This window comes from Heliangelus exortis, chromosome 3 (genome assembly GCF_036169615.1).
Source record: "Heliangelus exortis chromosome 3, bHelExo1.hap1, whole genome shotgun sequence".
In the NCBI taxonomy this organism is placed as follows: Eukaryota; Metazoa; Chordata; class Aves; order Apodiformes; family Trochilidae; genus Heliangelus; species Heliangelus exortis.
Window position 1 is genome coordinate 90,577,473 of NC_092424.1, and position 7,267 is coordinate 90,584,739.

Sequence of the window (7,267 nt, forward strand, 5' to 3'; positions counted from 1 at the left end):
CAGAAACCTGACCCACGTGATGTACTTAATGTGTCACAGACTTCATGGTCATTATTTTCTGGCAAGAGCTCAAAACTAGCAGCTGTGTCATGTGATGTTTTTATCAAACTATGCCCCTGAGCATCAGGATCGATACATTTGTTACTAAAGATGGTTTATTTGGTAATAAAATCTTTACCAGATATGCTGATTTAATCTGAATTGCTAATTGCTCATTGCTAATTGCTAATTGCACAACATTACTAAAGATACCAGTGCCTGAAAGGTAGAAAAAATTTTGACCAGCTAGATCCTCTCATTCATGTTAGCAATGTCCCAAAAGAAGATTAGGACAAATAGAGGGATTTGGGTCTTTTGTGTACCACAGTGAGTTAATTTTGTATTCTATAATACTGTCTGTTGTTTGTATTTACATTGGGAGAGCAATCTTACACATTTTGAAGAGAAAGATTCAAGAATTAATGTTATTGTAGAACTAAATGAAGGTCACTCTTATTACTTGGGTTTTGGAGACTAGAATGAAATAATTACAGGGACAAACCTGACAGGAGTATGTCATCTACTCTTTCATTTTTCATTAAATTGAATGTTTACTTAACAATTAATATAGACAAGAAGTGACCAAAAGAATGCCTTATTTTACTGGTAAAGCAAAATGAAATATTGCTTTACATGGTGGTGACATAAAATGTCATACTGTTGCTAACCAGTGAAGGTGTCTTGAGCTGAAGCTGTGAAAATGCAACAAATAACTCATTCCACGTTGTCAAATTGTAGGAATCTAACTCAGAGAACTAAGTCAGAGGGTAGTCTTCTTCTATTCCAATGAAGAGGAAAACATAAGAAAGAGGGAGAAATTCAAAGAGAAGCTTAAATTATATTTGACTCCTGTGCTAAAGAGAGATACTGTTATAGGATATAATCCTTTGCTCTGAGTCATTGTCACCCTTTGGTTCTCTCCATCAACTGTATACAGACAGTAGCAAAACAAAGCTACTTACTTGAAGTTTGTTGATATGAATTTCCTCCCTGTAGGTCTCATTTCAGGGACGTGTTGTGAAATCTTCTGCAGGTGCTGAGGAAATTCAGAATATTGTAGAAATTAAAGGGAGATAATGAGGAATTTAATTTCATTCTAGATGCCTTTCAGGCACTTAAATCTACTGCTTTGATTGGTGCAAGCTTAGGAGGTCAGAGTGCAATAACTTTAGTAAGTACCATTCAACTTAAATTTCACATGCAAAATAACTTCTAGCTAAATGTTTTCTTCTTTTGCTTCAAAGGGGACTAGCAATTTTTTGGCAAAAACCTCAGCAATAAAGCCAGTTAGTTTACAGTCTGGCTCACACAAGAACTGTTTGTATGTGTCTTCTCCTTTAAAACTGTTCAGAGAAATCAGGATAGATGAACAGCAACTCCCAATGTGGTACAGTGTAGTCCTCAAATAATTTCCTAAGATTTACTGCAAAAGTAGAAGGCCTCTTTAGTGTTAAATCTATCACACTGTCTTTCTTGAATGTTTGATTTTGGAAATAAATAAAATTACATTTGATTTAAGGGAAAATGGTCAAGTACCATTTTCCATAACTGGCAGCCCACAGAGGTCCATTCACTTACTTCATGGTAAACAATTTCACCTTATTATTAAAATCATGGATTTTAATAATACAATGTTGGTGGTTTTTTGCATACTCTAACTGACCACCATAAGCTGAGGTCAACTGCAGATGATGGTAATTTCTTTGATACACACTAATAACCTGATTACCATCTACTGTAAAAGGAAGGTATGGACAGGTTCTAAAAAGGCAGATACTATCTCTTCTACAGAGTCTCAGTTTGGAGGACTGGTACACTAGGTCCATATTCTCAAGAGTGACTAATTGCCTTTTGTAACCAATTTCAGATCCTTAAAAGGATTGAGTTGAAGTGGGAGGAGTAACTGCTCAAAATTTCTGAAAATCAGGTTACTTTACTCTGCATTGCTTGTCCACCAATAGAGGTTACCTGAGCCATCTACCACTTTAATAATGGGAACCCACAAGCTTATTTTCCAGACTATTCTACTGTTTTTTGCAAAGCTTACTCACCAAGAGAGCTAAATGGAGGAGGCCTGAGAATAAAGAGTGAAATTAAAAAACAGGAAACACTATAGCAAAGTGTAACCTATTGGCCTTAGCTTTCTGAAATCCATTCAGCAAGTTCTTCAGTTATTCTCCAGAACTTTAAAAATAGATGGTAAAACTATTAAAAAGTTCTCATCCAATCAAAATGTGACCCTATCCATGCAGGCACAGCTGATCCTGCTTAGATTAATTGGCTTGGGTACCAGTAACAGCCTTAGCCACAGCAGTGATGACAGGATTAATCAGCTGCCAACATTTTTAAGCAGGTTCCCAGCCACATTTTGCCACCTAAGTTAAAATCCCTGAATTTTATGGTTGGACTGTAAGGAGTACCTTAGTGGGTTAGGAATGTCCCCCTGTCGCTGCAAAGGTAGGCATAAAATAAACTATATGCTATAGTATATAATATAAATATGCCATACATTATGCAGTATTTTCATCTCAATATACCTGTAGGTAGCATACTTGGTAGGGCTAGATGGAAAAAAAGGTCTCAGGTCATAAATGTTACAAAATGGGAAGAAAACATCGCTGGTTTGGCTTTTTTATGTGAGCGATCAAATTTTATTTTGGTTTTCTACAAGTATATATGGGTAAAAGAGTTGGGTCTGGGCTAAAAACAGTCACAGCTTTTATTTCTTACATATAAGCTCTTTGTATATCCTTAATGATCATTGGAATGGTATTGAATTTGCACACAATGCTTACTGCATGTACTTTATGTTTTCAATTTCTGTTAATAAATGTTTATTTCTCTGCTTGAAAAATAACCTAGATGATAAATAAATAGTACAGTGCCTGTTGTCCCATATCACAATGCACGTTGTCCCATTAAAATCAAATCTATGAATAATTAAGCTTGTTATTCTGTGAAAACAGAAGCTGGACTCCCCTTGAGTCTTGGTAGAGTTCTGATTGCACAACTAAACCTAAAAATGAATCCAGAATCCCTTAACCACATTGCAGCATAGAGGGAATAGTATGCATAACTGAGACCTTAAAGATATTTAGCTTTTAAATTAAAAAAAAATTGCTGTACTCAGAAGAGTAGAGAGGGTTAATAACACAGAGGATTTATTGGGAAATATTTCTAAGTGTTCAGGACAGGCTTGAAACTTCTACCCATGAGGACAACAGATGTACACACAAACTGAAAGCAATATGTACTTTCCACAGTCCGGGCACGTTGAATTTATTTCTTAAATGCATTTTTAGGCCAATAATTGTAAGACATAATTCCGTATATTAATGAAATTATTTGTTTATTGATTAAAGAAAGCAGGATGAATCAGCACTTGCGTTAGCAAAACTGAGACACCATCCCATAGAACTCACTTTCTGAGCCCAGTTTTGTAATAATAGAGTGATGTTTTGAGGGAGAAACAGTAAGAATAAAATGCAATGTTTGTTAATATATATATGCTAAAAACAAAGGGAAACTGATGTGTTTTTGAAAACATAAGGTTTTCCATATGGGTTTGGGAGTTTTGTTGTTTTGGTCTTAAACACCAGATATCTTTGTGCATAATTCTTAATTTTAAAGATACGTGTTCCTTTTTGTAACCTGTTGATCCTACAAATGTGTGGTGAAGTGAAATGAGTAAATGTGTAGATGAAGACAGGAATTTCTAGGAAAAACAATTTTAATTATTATGATGATATGCTAAATACTTATATAACTTTTAGGCTTATGGTTCTTTTTCTAGGACTGTAAAAGACAATCAACATGAAGAGTTGGTACCAGTTTAGCTGAGAAGAAAAATCTAAGAAATAAAAAAATACATTCAAGATTTTTTTTTTTTTTTTTTTTTTTTTAACATAGAAGAACATTTTTAATGTTTCACATGTGCCTTGACCTCTTCATCTCTCATTCTTTGACACCATTTTAGGGATGTCAAGGTCTAGTACTAAGTTGAACGTCGTCAGATTAACCTCTGTACACTTGCTGACTTGAAGCTGAACACTAATGCTGTTTTACTATGGCATTTTACTCCTTTTTCCTTAGACTTTTAGAAATTCTCAAATAAATAAATATTTACAACTGCTCATATGAACAGCTTAAGCAACTGGGGTATGTAACACTAAAAATTGCCCTTCCAAAAAGGAAGTTGAAGTTTTACTCTGATGAAAAGAAGGTCTCTGCTGAGAGTTTCAGGTGGAGACTCACATCTGCTCTTCAGTGCAATTGAATCATTGTCTTCTGGGTTGGTGTCACTTGCAGTGACAGGTTAATCAGTACAGTCTTATAGATAAAAAATTTGGAAAGAAGCAGCAAAGTTCTAAGGATCTTCATGAAACAGTTAATTCAGCCATTTTTATGAATACATTGCCATCTGGTGTACAGAATTTTTAATTTCTTTGTCTTTTCTACTTAAAACCTAATGCCCTTGAGCGGAAAATCTTCCTTCCCTTGCAAACACCTTCCTGGAATCAACCTATTGGTCTCAGTGAACCAAATTGTGTCCTACCTTTAAATGCAAGTGTGTTATAAATGCTTCTTGAACCTTTGTGAGTTCATGCTGTGGAAATAATTCTAAATTGTTACAGAGACTGGTTACATTTAGAGGCCATTGCTTCCCTGTGTGACTGAAATATCTCCTGGTTTTATCTCTAAGGTAAGAGAGGAAAGTGAACATTTTCCTGCAAAAATAAATAGTGCTTATTAAGCTTATTATATAAGACAGGCACTATGCCAAGGTACAGTACCCTTACTGTAGGGTTTAAAGTTTAAGTTTTAAATTTAAAGTTCAAAAATAGAGGGGTAGCTCTTAGATCAGAATCCCTCATTTGTATAAATTTTAAGAAATGCTGCACTGGTTTAAATGAAGTAAAGGTTTGATTCCTCACGTCTAGTGTGATTAAATTGCATCCATGTCCACAAAAAGTGTGGTTAACAACAAATATTTACTAGTTACTTTAATTTGGTTTCTTAATAAGCAACTCTAAGGTTATATTAGCACTTTATATCATGTCTTCTGTAAGGGCTGATCAAAAGTGTTCATGGTATTATGAAAGCTAGTAAAACCACCTCCTCACATACTACATTTAGGCATCATATAATGATTTTCCTGTCAAAAAATACAGGCAATCTGGAGGGGGAGGGGGCAGGAGAGGGAAGAGGAAGAAAAAAAAAAAAAAAAGTCTTGCATAAATGCATACATTTTTCTGAAGTATAAACAAAAATCTAGTGTCTTTAAAGCAAACAAATAAAAGCACAACCTCCCACAACCCAGTCTATACACATCACCTGCAATTCTGTGGAGTCTGATGAGAAATGGAGCAGTCCCTAATTTAGACTTAATTATAGGATTTATTCTGAATCTCTGAGCAAAAAATTCATAGCATTACTCTAATGAAATTTTAAAAAGTAGGGCTTTTTTAAGACATAAAATCTCTACTTTTGCAAACTTCAGGTGAACTAATAAGGTATCTTTCTGACAGTGGCAATATACTTGCTGCTCTTTGCCTCTACAGTGTGTAGTACAATGAGATCCAGCTCTCCTTGTTCAAGGACTGCCATGCTAATAAACCATGTTTAATTCTAATCTTTCTTATCATGGGTTACTGAGGACCTCTTTCCTCATGGAATCTGAGGAACAAACACACAGAGGTTACAGGGTCAGGCTCTAGTCCTTCTAACAATGAACTTTGATTTGTTTAATTCTTCTGTCAGGATTTGTTTGGCTTTACATAATTACTTCCAGGCTTATCTGTGATAACTTAATGGCTTACTTTTGTTGTGACCTTTTTGGTAAGGTTGTATATAAAAAAAAAATGTACTGATTGCTTAAGAGGATGTGGGCAGTATTAGAAAAGACATTTGTTTGATTAAATGATAATTTAAAAGAATGTAATTAAAAGTACAATTATGAGCAGCTTTTGTTCAGTATGACTCTTGTGGAGTTTAAAGGTCAGTCTATCCTATTGCTTAAAGTGGTTATTTCTATTTATTACATGTATGCCAGAGTAAGCACTGAACAAATGAAAAAAACTGCAAAATAGTTCTTGCAGTCCCTTTACAAAAAGTATTGTTTAAAGTAAACTTCTAGTGAATTGCATTTTATAACACTTCCCATTTATCATCCTGAAGTTTCTCACTGCAGTCGGGTTGAAACTCAGAAGAAAGATGACCTGTAAAAACCCAGTAATTTTGAACACAGAGAAAATATTTTGGCAGATGCTGCAGAAATCTTGAGTTGCTTTGATTTTTCTACATTCTGTTTCTGAATAATTAATACTTCAAGGAAAGCTGGTCCCTGCTGGGTATGAGGATTTAAATATGTGGTTGCACTTGTATGACAAGAGAAGTGAACATTGGCACCTCCTAATAAAAGAAAGAAGACCCTAAATTCCCATCTCTCTATGACAGCTTTATCTTATCCTTAGTAAACTATGCTTTGCACCTGATTACTGGTGAGTTAAGAAAATAAGGGGAAAAAAGTAGAGAGTTTTAATTACTAAGCAAAAGAATAAAGAAAAAAAAAGTGAGTTTTGCAACATTATCTTTAATTCTATGATCACATTATAATTTTAAAATAAGATAGCAATCTGTGTTTTTTCAAAATACCCACACAATCATAGCAAGTTAACCAGGGGATAAACTGATGCATTTATTTTTCTCACAGAACTGCCTTTTCATCTGGGAGAGAGGCAAAGGCTGGATGGAAGTTTTAATCCATTTTAAAAGTCCTATCTTATGAAACTTTGTAGCATATCGGGCATGGTGGCAATACCTGCATTTAACTATAGTTTCAGAGGCATGGAAAACAGAAATGTCTATCCATAATTTTTTGCATAAATTGAAAAAAGCTCCAGATCTTGGGATAAGCTAGTTGGTTTTAGTTCTTTTTCAGTCTTTTTGGTTTGGTTTGGTTTTCAGAAGGAAAATGAAAAAATGTTTTTAATATACTCACTTCATTATGTTATCTGTAAGTAGTGATTATTTGTGCCATTCTGTCAAATATTTGTAATCAGCTTTGAATGGCAGGGTAGTTCAGTTCATTTGCTTTTGGATCTTCAAATTAAACTTTTAATGAGTCTGACAATAGCATTTAGAATAGCATTTTCTGCAAGCTTCATGCTAAACTTGGGTTGCTTCTTGTGTTTTGCTGGTAGAGTTAACTGTAGATTCATCTTGGTCT